This window comes from Bidens hawaiensis, unplaced genomic scaffold (genome assembly GCF_021521415.1).
Source record: "Bidens hawaiensis isolate Kalapana, Puna unplaced genomic scaffold, B.hawaiensis_p1.1 tig00054728_1, whole genome shotgun sequence".
NCBI lineage: Eukaryota > Viridiplantae > Streptophyta > Magnoliopsida > Asterales > Asteraceae > Bidens > Bidens hawaiensis.
Window position 1 is genome coordinate 19379 of NW_027499845.1, and position 18338 is coordinate 37716.

An 18338-nucleotide genomic window follows, 5' to 3' on the forward strand; every position below is an offset into this window, starting at 1 on the left:
CTGGTCATTCCTGCGGGTGGAAAAAGTACCCTGCGGATGACTTCTGAGGGCGTCTAGTTCCTCCCGCACATAGTCTCTAGGAAATATTATTGTCCTTCCTCTGTCTTTGAGTTATGCGGGTGGTTTATATGTCCCACGGGTGGCATATGAGGTAATCCTCTCTGACCCACGAGTGGTACTTAAGGGTATTTGAGTCTTTTCGGTACCCTACCTCTATAAGTCCCCCGAGTCCATTGTTTCTTCCGCGTGGGTTTTTTATGCGGGTGAAATTTCAGACTAAAGATATTTTCAGTGATATTTGAATTTCGAAGGTTGGTGAAAGATATTTCTTTGTTTGGTGTGGATAACCATGAAAAAAGGGGGATTTGACACTTTGCAGGCGAGTGAATAGGTGACGAGACATTTATGGTGGTTGTCATTGTACTCGGCTGTTTGCTTCTTTTGGATAATTGGCGTGAATGCTGGATTCACCCTTAGTTTGTGTTCCGCGATTCTCCGCGGGACACCAGTCATGTCGGAGGACTGACAACTGAAGATGTCCATGTTCTTTGTTAACAATTTCTTCAAAAATATCCTTACTATCTCTGAGATAGCAGGCCCGATCACAATCGTTTGGTCTGTAAACTTTTTGTTCAACACCCACGTTTCAGGCTTAGTTCTTTCTGCCTGCTTTGGCAACTTGCATGGTTTTGAACATTCTGTAGCAAAGCAATGACGAATGATGTAGATGATTGCTAAGCCAGTGCGGGTCGGAACCCCCAATGCACCATGAGCTGTAGAGGGGTGAGCATTGAAATCATCAATCGCTTCACGCCCTAGGATAATATCATGCTTTGGCGTCGCTGGTAAGACTAAGAATTCGACCTCTTCAGTTCTTGAATGTTTTCCGTCGCTGAGTGTGACCGGAAAAAAAATTACTCCCCACGAATGCATCACTTCACCCCCAAATCCATACACAGGTGCGTGAATTGGCTTCAGCATCACCTTGTCTTCCACATCCAGTTAAATAAAACATTGTTCATACATTATGTATAATGTACTTCCGGTATCAAAGAAGACATAATGTGAATGGTAATGACCTATGAGGGCAATAATTATCAGCGGGATTTTGTTAAATGGACCTCCTTTGAACTGCGGGAAAACTACGGGCTCACTCTTCCATTCTTCTTCCTTAATCACTTGTCTCCTTCCTCCAGTTATACGCCCACCTTGAAACATGTGATCGTTCAAGTCCTTGATTTTGTTATTTAGACGGACCCTGGTTGTCCTGTGAGGAAGTTTTACCAGGCCCTTGTCTTGAATTCTTGACCAATTGTCTAAGCTTTCCAGACTTGACCACAGCTTCAATTTCACCCTTCAAAGCCAAACACTCATCGGTGTTATGACAGATGTCATCATGATACGTGCAATGTTTCTTCGGATTGAGGAATGATCTCTTCATGATTGGCTGAGTTTTTTTGAATTCCACATTCTCGGTAGTCAATATCTCAGAGGGAGTCTTTGTCAGATGATTGTAATTGCCAACATGTTGCGTTGAGGCGCTTTTTTTGCTCTTGTTACCAATCAGTGATCTCGCATTAAACCTTTTTGAGTTATCCGCGGCAGGTTGAAGCCTTGACCAAATTGTTCCCTTGGCCTGCCTATTCGGCCACGGATTTTGAAATTCCACTTTCAATTTTGGCATTGGACTGTCAGACCCTAAGGTCTTTTCAGTCCTTACAAACAATTTTGCAGCAAACATATTGTCGTCCCACTCTTGAGGCATTCCGTCCTTTCCATTTAGAGTACGGATCAAAGTGTTACTTCATACATTTTTGCGGAAGGCTCCCCGCTGCATATCTTTGCTGATTCCTCCGATGTTCAAACTTTCGTCATTAAACCGAGTAATGAAGTCTTTAACAGATTCATAATCTCGGTGAACAACATCTAAAAGTTCTGACGGGTCACGTGTATGTTTCTTTTGCTGACTGAAATGTTGGGAAAATTTTTTCACTAGATCATCCCAACTAGTAATCTGCCGATCAGGTAATTTTTCAAACCATTCACGCGCTGCCCCAATTAATATCAATGCGAACATGTGACAACAATAAGGGAGTGTCCATCCGCTGACTCCACCAACTGATACAAAATTTAGAAGATGATCAATTGGATCCGTCATCCCATTACACTTACCCAATGACGTAGGAATTTTGCGTAACTGGGAATGGGGCTGTTCCGATACGCGCTATGAATTTTGACTTTCCAACAAAGGCTGCGGGACGATACGGTTTTGTGAAATGATCTTCCGCATCACTGTGGTACTCAGTCTGGCAGACTACCGCACGCGGGCGACTAGTCCCCTCCCTAACATGAATTCTGCTATTACCACTAAATTAACTAACGTCACTTGGACGATATGTTGGATCATAACTGTCATACTCGATTCTATGAGGATTGCGTGTGAAAGAATAAGGACGATCTCACCTTCTTCTTTCAAAGTCATCCTCAGAGGTTCTCTCCGTTTGCAGACTATTTCTTATCTGACTCCTCCGAAGTTTTGTAGGAGGAGACTTAGATTTTCCAGATGTGTCATCATAAATTAAGGTACAAGCGCGGATTCGCTTTTCCCGAATCATACGCTAATATTCAGCTAAGGCGTTTTCTTGCTGAATGCGAAACCAATCTTCAGGAGATTGGATTTCTTCATATTTGAAGTTACGACAATGAGATATCGTCGATTCAGAATTATCAGATCCGTCTTCCCGACCCAATTCTGTACGAATTCGACGAACCTCACTAGTAACGTGTCCCAAATCACCTGGAGTAGGTCCTCCAGGTGCGATGACATCAATGATGCGTCTCACAGTTACCGGAGTTTCTTTCGGCCCTTGGGGATTTTGACTTATATCGTATCGGAACAACGAAAACTAACACAATTCTAGCAAAAACCGGATGGCGCCAATGTAGAAACACGGATCTAATACCCTTTACAGGTCTTAGATCTAATGAGTCCACAGGGTATGGGTCAAAATATTATCAACAACGATACGAGTCATATCTCTCCAAGTCCAATGACAGAAACCTATAAAACAGACACCGTGAGCTCGTTACGGGAAGGACAAGAGGGTGGGTCTTCCCGTAACCACCCTCCTACGTGAGAATAAGTACTATTCCAGTGATGATAAAGTACTTAGAGTATTTAGATTAGATCCTTGGGAGTGAATGAATACCTCATGGAGATTGTGAAGGTATTTATAGCCGAAGGTTGTGGGAATATTATTGCTCCAGCTCTCCTCTTCTAGAAGATGCCTTTGTAACCGCCTAGACACGGGTCATTATATGATAGGTTGGGCTATACGAACCATGTGCATGGTTGTAACAACCTGGACACGTGTCCTCTTGTAATTGGAAAAGATAAACCTGGCCATGTGCACAATTATAACAACCTGTCCACGTGTCTTTCTCCTATTGGCCGGTGAATCACGTGTTTTCCAAGAAAGGATCTTGGTAAATCTTCTATAAGGATGTTGGTTAAATACAGCTGGCTATGACGTTGCCTTCTGGTCTTTACAGCGGGTGGAAACATTACCTTGCGGATGACTTCAGAGGGCTCTAGTTCCTCCCACACATACTCTCTAGGGAAATATTATTGTCCTTCCTCCGTATTTGAGTTATGCGGGTTGTTTATATGTCCCATTGGTGGCATATGAGGTAATCCTCTATGACCCACAGGTGGTTCTTAAGGGTATTTGGGTCTTTTCGATACCTTGCCTCTATAAGTCCCCCAGTCCATTGTTTCTTCCGCGTGGGTTTTTATGCGGGTGAAATTTCAGACTTAAGATATTTTCAGTGATATTTAAATTTTGAAGGTTGGTGAAAGATATTTCTTTGTTTGGTGTGGATAACCATGAAAAAAGGGGGATTAGACGGTTTGCAGGCGCATGAATAGGTGACGAGACATTTATGGCGGTTGTAAGTGTACTCGGCTGTTCGCTTCTTTTGGAGAATTGGCGTGAATGCTGGATTCACCCTCAGTTTGTGTTCCGCGATTCTCCACGGGACACCAGTCATGTCGGCGGGCTGCCAAGCGAAGATTTCCATGTTCTTTGTTAACAATTGCTTCAAAAATGTCCTTACTATCTCTGAGATAGCTGGTCCAATCACAATCGTTTGGTTTGTAAACTTTTTGTTCAACACCCACGTTTCAGCTTACTTCTTTCTGCCTGCTTTGGCAACTTGCACGGTTTTGAACTTTCTGTAGCAAAGCAATGACGACTGATGTAGATGAGTGCTACGCCAGTGCGGGTCGGAACCCCCACTGCACCATGAGCTGTAGAGGGGTGAGCATTGAAATCATCAATCGCTTCACTCCCTAGGATAATATCATGCTTTGACGTCGCTGGTAAGACTAAGAATTCGACCTCTTCAGTTCTTGAATGTTTTTCGTCGCTGAGTGTGACCGGAAAAGAAATTACTCCCCGCAGATGCATCACTTCACCCCCAAAGCCAGAAACAGGTGCGTGAATTGGCTTCAGCCTCACCTTGTCTTCCTCATCCAGTTGTTCAAAACATTGTTCATAAATTATGTCTAATGTACTTCCAGTATCAAAAGAAGACATAATGTGAAAGGTAATGACCTATGAGGGCAGTAATTATCAGCGGGTTTTTGTTACATGGACCTCCTTTGACCCGCGGGAAAACTACGGGCTGACTCTTCCATTTTTCTTCCTTAACCACTTGTCTCCTTCCTCCAGTCATACGCCCACCTTGAAACATGTGAACGTTAAAGTCCTTGATTTGTTTTTTAGACGGACCCTGGTTGTCCTGTGAGGAAGTTTTACCAGGTCCATGTCTTGCATTCTTGATCAATTGTCTAAGCTTTCCAGACTTGACCGCAGCTTCAATTTAACCTTTCAAACCAAACACTCATCCGTGTTATGACCGATTTCATCAAGATACGTGCAGTGTTTCTTAGGATTGAGTAATGATCTCTTCATGATTGGCAGAGGTTTTTTGAATTCCACATTCTAGGTAGTAAATATCTTAGAGGGAGTCTTTGTCAGCTGAGTGTAATTGCCAACATGTTGCGTTGGGGCGCTTGTTTTGCTCTTGTTACCAATCAGCGATCTCGCATTAAACCTTTTTGAGTTATCCGTGGTGGGTTGAAGCCTTGACCAAATTTTTCCCTTTGCCTGCCTATTCGGCCACGGATTTTGAAATTCCACTTTCAATTTTGGCTTTGGACTGTCAGACCCTAAGGTCTTTTAAGTCCTTGCAAACAATTTTGCAGCAGGCATAATGTCATCCCACTCTTGAGGCATTCCGTCCTTTCCAGTCAGAGTACGGATCAAAGAGTTACTTCATACATTTTTGCGGAAGGCTCCCCGCTGCATATCTTTGCTGATTCCTCCGATGTTCAAACTTTCGTCATTAAACCGAGTAATGAAGTCTTTAACAGATTCATAATCTCGGTGAACAACATCTAAAAGTTCTGACGGGTCACGTGTATGTTTCTTTTGCTGACTGAAATGTTGGGAAAATTTTTTCACCAGATCATCCCAATTAGTAATCTGCCCATCAGGTAATTTTTCAAACCATTCACGTGCTGCCCCAGTTAATGTCAATGCGAACATATGACACCAATAAGGCAATAAGGGAGTGTCCATCCGCTGACTCCACCAACTAATACAAAATTTAGAAAATGATCACTTGGATCCGTCTTCCCATTATACTTACCCAATGACGTATGAATTTAGCGTAACTGGGAATGGGGCTGTTGCGATACGCGCTATGAATTTTGACTTTTCAGCAAAGGCTGCGGGACGATACGGTCTTGTGAAATGATCTTCCGCATCACTGTGGTACTCAGTCTGCCAGACTACCGCACGCGGGCAACTAGTCCCCTCCCTAACATGAATTCTGCTATTACCACTAAAATAACTAACGTCACTTGGACGATATGTTGGATCATAACTGTTATACTCGATTCTATGAGGATTGCGTGTGAAAGAATAAGGACGATCACACCTTCTTCTTACAAAGTCATCCTCAGAGGTTCTCTCCGTTTGCAGACTATTTCTTATCTAACTCCTCCGAATTGTAGTAGGAGGAGACGGAGATATTTCAGATGTGTCATCATAAATTAAGGTACGAGCGCGGATTCGCTCTTCCCGAATCATACGCTGATATTCAGCTAAGGCGTTTTCTTGCTGTATGCGAACCAATCTTCAGGAGCTTGGATTTATTCATATTTGAAGTTACGACAATGAGATCTCGTCGATTCAGAATTATCAGATCCGTCTTCCAGGCCCAATTCTGTACGAGTTCGACTAACCTCACTAGTAACGTGTCCCAAATCATCTGGAGTAGGTCCTCCAGGAGCGATGACATTAATAGTAAGTCTCACAGTTACCGGAGTTTCATTCGGCCCTTGGGGATTTTGACTCGTATCGGAATAACGGAAACTAACACAATTCTAGCAAAAACCGGATGGCGCCAATGAAGAAACACGGATCTAATCCCCTTTATAGGTCTTAGATCTAATGAGCCCACAGGCTATGGGTCAAACTATTACCAACAACAATATGGGTCATTTTCTTCAAGTCTAATGACAGAAACCTATAAAACAGACACCGTAAGCTCGTTAAGGGAAAGACAAATGGGGGGGGGGGGGTCTTCCCGTAACCACCCTCCTACGTGAGAATAAGTACTATTCTGGTGAAGATAAAGTACTTAGAGTATTTAGAGTATATCCTTGGGAGTGAATGAATACCTCGTGGATTTTGTGAAGGTATTTATAGCTCAAGGATGTAGGAATATTATTGTTCCGGTTGTCCTCTTCTAGAAGATGCCCTTTTAACCACCTAGACACGTGTCATCATACGATAAGTTGGGAAATACGGCCCATGTGCATGGTTGTAAAAACCTGGACACGTGTCCTCTTCTAATAGGACGAGATAAACCTGGCCTATGCACGGTTAAAACAACCTGGCCACGTGTCTTTCTCCTATTGGCTGGTGAATTACGTGCTTTCCAAGAAAGGATATTGGTAAAACTTCTAGAAGGAAGTTGGTTAAATACAGCTGGCTATGACACTGCCTTATGGTCATTACTACGGGTGGAAACATTACCCTGCGGATGACTTCTGAGGGCGTCTAGTTCCTCCCGCACATAGTCTCTAGGAAATATTATTGTCCTTCCTCTGTTTTTGAGTTATGCGGGTGGTTTGTATGTCCGCGGGTGGCATATGAGGTAATCATCTCTGACCCACGGGTGGTACATAAGGGTATTTGGGTCTTTTCGGTACCGTAGTTCTATAAGTCCCCCAGTCCATTGTTTCTTCCGCGTGGGATTTTATGCGGGTGAAATTTCAGACTTAAGATATTTTCAGTGATATTTAAATTTTGTAGGTTGGTGAAAGATATTTCTTTGTTTGGTGTGGATAACCATGAAAAAAGGGGGATTTGACAGTTTGCAGGTGCGTGAACAGGTAACGAGTCATTTATGGCGGTTGTCACTATACCCGACTGTTCACTTCTTTTGGACAATTGGCGTGAATGCTGGATTCACCCTCAGTTTGTGTTCCGCGATTCTCCGTGGGACACCAGTCATGTCGGCGGGCTGCCAAGCGAAGATGTCCATGTTCTTTGTCAACAATTGCTTCAAAAATGTCCTTACTATATCTGGATAGCAGGTCCAATCACAATCGTTTGGTCTGTAAAATTTTTGTTCAACACCCACTTTTCAGGCTCAGTTCTTTCTGCATGCTTTGGCAACTTGCACGGTTTTGAACTTTCTGTTGCGAAGCAATGAGATTGATGTAGATGATTGCTACGCCAGTGCGGGTCGGAACCCCCACTGAACCATGAGCTATAGAGAGGTGAGCATTGAAATCATCAATCTCCTCACGCCCTAGGATAATATCATGCTTTGACGTCGCTGGTAAGAGTAAGAATTCAACGTCTTCAGTTCTTGAATGTTTTCGTTGCTGAATGTGACCGGAAAAGAAATTACTCCCCGCGGATGCATCACTTCACCCCCAAAGCCAGACACAGGTGCGTGAATTAGCTTCAGCCTCACCTTGTCTTCCTCATCCAGTTGTTCAAAACATTGTTCATACATTATGTCTGACGTACTTCCAGTATCAAAGAAGACATAATGTGAAGGGTAATGACCTATGAAGGCAGTAATTATCAGCGGGTTTTTTTTACATGGACCTCCTTTGACCTGCGGGAAAACTACGGGCTCACTCTTCCATTCTTCTTCCTAAATCACTTGTCAGCTTCATCTAGTTGTACGCCCACCTTGAATCATGTGAACGTTCAAGTCCTTGATTTGTTTTTTAGTTGGACCACGGTTGTCCTGTGAGGAAGTTTTACCAGGCCCTTGTCTTTCATTCTTGACCAAGTGTCTAAGCTTTCCAGACTTGACCGCAACTTCAATTTCACCTTTCAAAGCCAAATACTCATCCGTGTTATGACCGATGTCGTCATGATACGTGTAGTGTTTCTTAGGATTGAGGAATGATCTCTTCATGATTGGCTGAGGTTTTTTTAAATTCACATTCTCGGTAGTCAATATCTCTGAGGGAGTCTTTGTAGTTGAGTGTAATTGCCAACATGTTGAGTTGAGGCGCTTGTTTTGTTCTTGTTACCAATCAGCGATCTCGCATCAAACTGTTTAGAGTTATTCGCGGCTGGTTGAAGCCTCGACCAAATTGTTCCCTTGGCCTGCCTATTCGGCCACGGATTTTGAAATTCCACTTTCAATTATGGCTCAGACCCAAAGGTCTTTTCAGTCCTTGCAAACCATTTTGTAGCAGAAATAATGTCATCCCACTCTTGAGGCATTGCGTCCTTGCTAGTCAGAGTACAGATTAAAGCGTTACTTCCTACATTTTTGTGGAAGGCTCCCCGCAGCATATGTTTGCTGATTCCTCAAATGTTCAGACTTTCACCATTAAACCGAGTAATGAAGTCTTCACGAATTATATGATTCCTCTGATTCCTCCGATATTCTAGATGTGTCATCATAAGTTAAGGTACAAGCGCATATTCGCTCTTCACGAATCATACGCTGATATTCAGCTAAGGCATTTTCTTGCTGAATGCGTAACCAATCTTCAGGAGATTGGATTTCTTCATATCTGAAGTTACGACGATGAGATCTCGTCAATTCAGAATTATCAGACCCGTCTTCCAGACCCAATTTGTACGAGTTCGACGAGCCTCACCAGTAACGTGTCCCAAATCACCTAGAGTGGGTCCTCCAGGTGCGATGACATCAATAGTACGTCTAACAGTTACCGGAGTTTCCGTCGGCCCATGGGGATTTTGACTCATATCGTATCCGAACTACGAAAACTAACACAATTCTAGCCGGATGGCGCCAATAAAGAAACACGGATCTAATCCCCTTGACAGGTCTAATCCCCTTGACAGGTCTTAGTCCTTAGGGTATGGGTTAAACTATTACCAACAATGACACGAGTCAGATTTTTCCAAGTCCAATGACAGAAACTTGCAAAACACACCGTGAGCTCTTTACGTGAAGGACAAGAGGGGCGGTCTTCCCGTAACCACCCTCTGGCGTGAGAATAAGTACTATTCCGGTGAAGATAAAGTGTTTAGAGTATTTATAGTAGATCGTTGGGAGTGAATGAATACCTCATGGAGATTGTGAAGGTATTTATAGCCGAAGGATGTGGGAATATTATTGGTCCAGCTGTCATCTTCTAGAAGATGCTCTTGTAAACGCCTAGACACGTGTCATCATACGATAGGGTGGGCTATACGGCTCATGTGCATGGTTGTAACAACCTGGATACGTGTCCTCTTGTAATAGGACGAGATAAACCTGGCCATGTGCATGGTTATAACAACGTGACCACATGTCTTTCTCATATTGGCCGGTGAATCACGTGCTTTCCAAGAAAAGGATCTTGGTAAATCTTATAGAAGGAAGTTGGTTAAATACAGCTGACTATAACGTTGCCTTCTGGTCACCACTGCGGGTGGGAACATTACCCTGCGGATCACTTCTGAGGGCGTCTAGTTTCTCCCGCACATAGTCTCTATGAAATATTATTATCCTCCCTCTGTCTTTGAATTATGCGAGTGGTTTATATGTCACGCAGGTGGCGTATGAGGTAATCCTCTCTGACCCGCGGGTGATACTTAAGGGTATTTGGGTTTTTTTTCGATACCCTACCTCTATAACTGGCCAAATAATCGATGAATTGAATGTCACAAGTAACTTTTTTGCGTATGATATTTATGGGTGCCTTAAGTGGTCGCTAAAAGTGACAGGTGGTAATTAGTAATGATAGGATAGTTCAAGTAATAGATAATAAAAAAGTAATAATGGTATTCTATTCAATCAATTATTTTGTTATTATTGTTGTCGTTATCTTTTAAACGACATACTCACACACCAGTAAAACTACAACGCTAGCTTTTTTAATGAGACTTGAATCTCAAGGTCATTTTTATACCACTATGATTCCTTTTTTAGTTTGAACAGCCTATGATTCCTATGTTAACTACTTTGTCATTATGTTAACTATTAATATTGAACTGTTTTTTAGTCCCTTTTTTTCTTAATTTTCTTTTACGGGTTTCAGACATGTTGATCAAGTTTTAACTCGAGTGTATGAACCCGTGATATAAGACTTGCATTCTTTGGATTTATTGGTTGATTTATATATATATATATATATATAGAGACTGTATGATATGGGTGCGAGAAAGATTGTGGTAGCAAATGTTGGGTCTATTGGATGCATTCCTTATATCAAGGACACAAATATTTCATTGGCACGAACCAACGAGTGTGCAGCTTTGCCAAATCACTTGGCTAACCTCTTTAATAAGCAGTTGAAAGGCTTGCTACAAGACCTAAACAACTTACTTGAAGGATCAACATTTGTATATGCAGATGTCAATCGTATTTTTGAAGATATTCTTTACAATTTCAAATCATATGGTAAGGAGTAACATTACTTGACGTCAAATAACAAGTCGACATGGTCAACTTTTGGGAAATATATGTACTTGGGATGACGTAAAATACTTTTTGTTAATATTTCACATGTTTGAAAAAAAAAAAAGATAAACTGAATCAGCATCAGCTCATGCATTACTTAATGTATTTAACTTGTCAAGGCTTTATGCATATATATTTTACACTTGATAATAGAAGTTGATTGTTAGAATTGCGTTTTTTTAGTCATATCTACTTACTGCAATAGGTTTTGACAATGCGGATTCAGCATGCTGTCGTTTGGCTGGTAAACATGTTGGTATTGTACCATGTGGACCACCATCTAAAATATGTCCAGATAGATCAAAGTATGTCTATTGGGATCCATATCACCCGTCAGACAACGTCAATACTTTGATAGCTGAACGGCTTATGGGTGGAGATACCAAAGAGATATCACCAATGAACTTAAGAAACCTTTTTAAGCTTTGAAGAAAAGGATGGTTTTCAAGTCTGGAGTTCAATTAGCTATGCATCAATGTTGCAGCAAAACTAATATATTGTATTCACTTTCTAATTGAGAAAATCTTTGCTTTGAATAAATGTAGCACTAGTATATTACTTGTAGTAATAGTAATACCACTCTATTTGTAAAGTGTAACAACCCTAGTTTTAGGGCATTATTTTTTCTTTTCGTGTCACATACATATACTCGTGTCACATGCATATACACCTATAGATAAACAACATTATAGAAAAATAAAACACGACCTATGGGCTTGATGTATACACTACTGGTCCAGACTCAAACTACCAAAACCCAGCAAACATATAATAAATCCAAAACTGAATTAATATGTTTAGCAAAATAAAGGTCACCAGTCTAATCCGACACGTTTCTCATGTGATAATTAGGAATGCAAGGCATATAAATTACTAGTAATATGGATACAAATATATAAGTATTATCTAAACTATAAGTATTGCATGATCCACGCATTTATCATCACATAATTGTGATGGTGGTTCTATACTGTTTGATCTAGTCTACTGATATGATCGTGCAATTAACGATTAGCTTAACTGTGTGTAAATGTGTGTGTTGAGAGTAAATTTGGGCAAAGTAACGAGAGCAAACAAAATAAAATATGAACTATTATAAATGAATAGATTACATGGGGTATTTATAGGATATGGTGAGTCATTCACTATACATATCCATAGCGAATGAGGCACATTCGCTACGAAATTCGCGTAACATCCCTTAGCGGATGGCCTTATACATTAATCCTCTCATTTGTTAACATATTTAACGAACGAGGCAACAAAACTGTTCTCATTCTCTATACATACCATAGCGAATGAGCCTTAGATAATTACAAAATAACTCTTATACATTATTACAAAGTCAGATAAACAAAGAACGAAACGACTTCTGATGTATCAACAAACTCCCCCTCGTCTGGAGCTTTGTTATCTTCACATCTTGAATCTTCTGTTCTTCCAATCGGCACAGTTATTAATTCTTCTTGTTGGGGCTCGGGATTAGCAACGCGTTGCTCGATTTATTGATCATGAATCACCCGAGCCTCATTTATCACTGGTTCATGCTGATCAACGGGAATATCAACCTGCTCTTGATTTGCCATTTTTATGAAACACAAGCATTGTAAAAACTTGAAAAATTATTGAAACTTGACTAAACTTCCCTCATTCACTATAACATTCAAGTTATAACGAATGGGAACAAGTACATTCGCTAAAACAAATTAGCGAATGACTCATTTGCTACAATTATCACATTTGGGACACATTTGATATGGTTAAAAAGAATGAGCCTCATTCGCTAGATAGTCTACGAAGAGAAGCAGAAACATAGCGAATGTGCACAAATAGAGATTATAACGAATGGAATCATTGATAACACAGTCAAAGTAAAAATTAACATGAAACTAAGAAGTCAACACGCATTTTGAATTTTGATTAATATCCAAACATTAACCATTAACATTAAAATATGATTCTGATACATTATTGATAACAATCTATTACAATCTAATTTGATTTTAACTCCTCTCTTGAATTTCAAATTGTCATTTCTAGTTCCAATAGGGTTTAACGTTAAAACCCCATTAAATCAGTCCAAGAATCATTAACAAAGATTGAGTTCTACCTTTCGATGGTTAACAATGAGCAATTAGATGATTAAAATTCTCAACAAGATTCAGAATTTTTATTACAAGAGTTTGTGTAGAGAAAGGAAAAACGAGGCAATAGTAATTGAGACGGACGAACTACCAATCGTTACCAAAGAGTATTTATCATCCATATAGGCTTGCACAAACTCTAGGACAACGAATGGTTCATTTGCTACAAAGTAGCGAATGATCATTTGCCATACATTCCTTAGAATCTAATGAATGTGTCCTCATTCTCTATAGAGATAAGAGTGTGTAGCGGAAGCAAATGAAGAAACCAACAAATGAAGCTAATTCATTAACAATATCATAGCGATCGAAAAACAACAATATCGAATGAATGAAAATTACCATTTAAGCCCTTGTAAAAACCATAATTTACCCATCAAAACCATATTTTAATGAAAATTTTATAAATATTAACTTAATTATGTGGGTAACACTTTGAATCAAGATGGAAAAATCCAAAATTTTAACAATTTTAAATTCGCATAGCTCGTTAATCGAAAATAAAGCAGAAAAAAATCTTTTGGATTTTAAAAACGTAAGCTAAAACACACCTAAAATATTTTTGACTTTTAAATGTTTATATCAAAACACACCGAGAATATTTTTGTAATTTTTCAAATATTTAAATATATATATAAAAAATGAAATCAAAATACAATAAGCAGTACATATTTTTGTAAGAAAGATCGTAACACGGGAACATATTGACTAGTAAAGTCCTAAACTACACTTCAATTTTGGCATTTTTATGCATATAATTTAACGATGATTGCAGATATAATTGTCCTATATTAACTTTACACAAATCCTTCACTAGCTTTATGATACGTTAAAAATTCAATTAAGGGCATGTTTGGGATTTCTTTTTTAAAATGCTTATTGCTTTTTGGAGAGGAAAAATGTTCAAAATGCCCCTCCAAAAGCACCTAAAAGCACCAAGCAAGTGATCAAGTCCGACAGTACTACGCTTCTGCTTCGAACCGGAGTACCCTGGGAACAGACCGCGAATCTGTTTAAGGGAATTGTGTCAAACACAAACCCGGTTCACCGTTTCTTGATTATTTCTTTTCTTATTTTCAGATTCTATTATACAAGATTGGCAAGCATTTAGGTTTATATCTTATCAGCACTTCATATATTAAATAACATTAACTTTGTTTTCCAGTAGGATCAAGCTTGTTGTCCGCTTATCCACCTCTCTATTGTAATTGGATCATTTTATTTAGTATATAAAGAATATTTGTGAAAAAAAAAATTAAAAGTCTTTGTTCGAAAAAAAAATAAATAACAATCTTATACAAACGTAATTAGAAATAGAAAGAGCGAGAGGAATCATTGACATGAAGAAACCGTAAATCAAACAAAAATGAATTTTCTCTCTGAAGAAAATTGAAGAGAAATCAGAACATAAAAACGAGCATGAAGACAAGCCAAACAATCGATAAAAAAAATTAGTTCTGTTAGTAAACCAAGCAGATATTTTAACTGTTAGGCCTTTTCATTAAATAACATTTAATGGGATAAAACAACTCCCTAAAGAAAAGGAAGACAGGCCAAATAATCGATAAACTGAATGTCACAACACTTTTGCATATGATATGTATATGGGCGCCTTATGTGGTCGCTAAAAGTGACACGTGGTAATTAATAAAGATAAGTAGTTCAAGCAATAGATAATTAAGAAAAAACTAATAACGGTATTCAATCAATTATTTTGTTATTATTGTTGTTGTATCTTTTAAACGACATACACACTAGTAAAACTACAACACTAGCTTTTATAATTAGACTTGAACCTCAAGGTCATTTTTTTAGCACTATGATTCCTTCTTGCTTCTTTTTTTTAACATCCATATGATTCCAACTGTTTTGTCATTATGTTAACATTTTTTTTAAACGGTCAACAAATATAGAATGTCTAGTACCATGTACGAGGTGATTCAGTGGCAAAAGACCATCGTTAACTGGCCCAACCTAGCTGTACGGAGTCCTTAAGCGCCTCCAAGTTATCTTCAATTCTGGGGAAAACCCACCCGCCTGAAGGCCCACCGGTGGCAAAAACCCGGACGCCCTCGATCATGATCGAACTGCAGATCACAAAGATCCAAGTCTTCATTGAGTCACCCATGTCCCTTACAAAGTATTGTAAGTGAGAATTGAACTTGGTCTACGTTGAAAAATTCAAATTTCCTATCACTCCATCACATTGGAAAGGACTATCATTATGTTAACTATTAATATGGCACTGCTTTCAAATCTTTTTTTTTTTTCTTAATTTTCATTTATGGGTCTCAGACATGTTGATCGAGCTTTCCCTAACAACAGAATTATTCATTCTTACACTTACTATTTTTTTGCACACTTTTTTAGCTCCAGAACAGAATGGGATCCGAAACCATAAATATAATTCACATAAATTTAATTCCATTGAATCTAATAGAGGTCATATATCCTTAGCCATGATCGATTATCGATCTATATAAATGGTGTATGTGTTTCTTCCTATTTACACATCATATCACGTAACTCATGATCTCATCCTCAAAACTAATCAGTATTCGATAAATATCTGAATATGGTCAGATTCATCCCATCTTAGCTGTTCCCGAACTAGACGTAATACGTGTTAGCGTCGGCACTAATGGGTATGCTTCCTTGTCAAAAAGAGGAGGTTAAGGTAGTTCTTGGAGTGTGGATAGTGTTGGTCTGGTCAGGGACTTGTTTGCCCGAAACTATTTCTGCGAGTTTTGTTTTCGGAGACTCATTGTACGACGAAGGCAAACTATCCCCCAAACGGGATCGACTTCGGGATGCCTACTGGACGATTTACAAATGGAAGAACAGTACCAGACATTCTAGGCTAGTGCTCAGTTTATTATCCCAATGTTATATCCAATGAAAATTAATCAGTTTCTGGACCAGGTCTGAGATTGGGTTTGGAGGGTTATACACCGCCATACCTGGCTCCAACCACTGTTGGCCCGATGATCCTTAAAGGTGTCAATTATGCTTCTGGTGGTGCAGGAATTCTAAATGAAACGGGAAAGATATTTGTAAGTAGTGACGGATTCATGTTTTTTTTCACCGTGTTTATATTTAAGGTGCTCAGATGTCTCATATCAACGTCTGAATTTCTTGTTCTAGTCGGGCAGGATCACGCTCGTGAAAAATACAGTATGAAACAACCATTTATAAAGGATAACATAAATAAGTAAACGAATTTGTTACTAATTTTTTTTTCACTTAATTTGTTTTTTAAATGCAATATTTATAGACTGATCTTTTCTCGTTAAGTATAAAAAGAACGGGCTGGCACTCAAAATCTTGGGTCCGGTAAAGAGCCGTAATAAACATAAAAGGCCGAGGGTGTTGGTAAATCAAGAACAATCATACACACAATATATGACGAACAAGAGATGAAGAACAAAGATGAATTGAACTTTCTTGATATTTGAATCAATGGTTTTTTACAAGTGTTGATGGGTTTATATACCCAACCACCAGACACAACGCTTCATTGAAACGTCATGACTCTAACTCTAATAACGGTAAAATTGCTACTAACGTTCAAATTTACATACAAGACCCTTCTACTTTAACAAATACATAAAAACATTCTAAACATACTTTATACTAATGTCGACACTAGGACCCCTATATTTAGTTTAACTTTCAATACTCACCCTTATACTAAATATAGTTTATGAAGGTCTTTAAACTTCCTTGACTTTCTTTCCTATTAGCAATGGTTCATCTTCATAGGTGAGATGAGCGTCTTCTTCAATGTCTCTCTCCTTATCGTTTAATGTAGAGCAATCTCTTTCAAAATGTCCGTATTCACCACAATTGAAACATCTAAACTTGCTTTTGTCTCTGCCTAATTGATTTGTACTTCTCCCACACCCTCCTCCTCCTCTTAATGATCATCTGCCTCTTCCATGGTTTTGATCACCACGTTCTCTTCCATAATGTGATTTTCTGAATTACTTGCACTTGCTATCATCAACATTCCTTGATCATCGTACACCATTTCTTCTAAAAATTTAAGGCGTTCTTCAAAAGATGTTATTCTTCACACTGCTTCTTCAAATGGCATCTTATCAATTTCGGGTACTGCTCAATAGGGGTGAGCAAATTAACCGTCATAACCGCAAACCGAACCATAACCGACATAACCGAACGGATTTTAACCAAAAACCGAGATAACCGATGGGTCGGTTTAATGAATTTTTGAAAACCACCAAATGTGGGTCGGTTTTGGTTAATGTTAGTTCAAAACCCGCCATAACCGAACCGCCCCATTTATGTATATGTTAATCAAAATATAAGGGTTTGGAAATTAGAATTAATGCATGAGCAGAATATTTTTACACTTTTACACTTATTGCCGTTACAGAAAAAAGTTATCCAGACCTACTAGGATTTAGGCCAATAATAATAATATTGGTGATATTGGTTACCCTATTCATTCTAATGTTACATAATTGTCATTCTAAATTTCCGTCCAAATTGTCATTTCAATTATTTAATATGTCAATTAGATATGTATATTTCAAAAATTGCAGTAAAAAAAAAGAAAATATATTTGAATTCTTTAATACAATTAGCGACTAATCAGTGTTCACAATCATACGGAAGGATTGTTTATTTTAATCACGGTTAACCGACCCATAACCGAATCGTTATAACGTTAAAACCGATTAACCGAAACTGCCATGACAGATCGGTTATGGTAATGGTTATCTATTAACCGCTATATCGGTTATGGTTATGGGTTTGGCCAAAAACCTCCCCAAACCGACCCATGCACACCCCTACTGCTCAATATTTGCTACATCCGGTAGATACTTCTTTAATACCGAGATAAGAAACTTCCTTACAATTTTTTTGTCTTTAAGAGTTGCACAATGACTTTTAAACTTGGTCGTATACTTCCCAACTTGCTTGATCACGGTTTCATTCTCATTCATCTAAAGAATTTTAGTTCTCTCCTCAAAGTCTGTAGACGCTCTGTGTACCATATTCGCACCAAGGAATCGAATTTTATTGCATCCCATACTTCCTTTGCACTTTCAAATTGCATCATTTGAATTAGAAAATCTACTAGTAATGTTTGAAAGATCATTGCTTTTATTGTATTGATGTGCTAAAAACAGTCAATTAAAAATTAAC

General features: G+C 39.0%; 2 pseudogenes; both read left to right on the forward strand.

Moving 5' to 3' along the window:
- Positions 1–10712: 10712 nt before the first annotated feature.
- Positions 10713–11451, forward strand: LOC143600662 (GDSL esterase/lipase At4g16230 pseudogene; annotated as a pseudogene).
- Positions 11452–15813: 4362 nt separating this feature from the next.
- The window catches only part of LOC143600660 (GDSL esterase/lipase At4g16230-like), a 35490-nt pseudogene continuing 32965 nt past the window's right edge, over positions 15814–18338 (forward strand).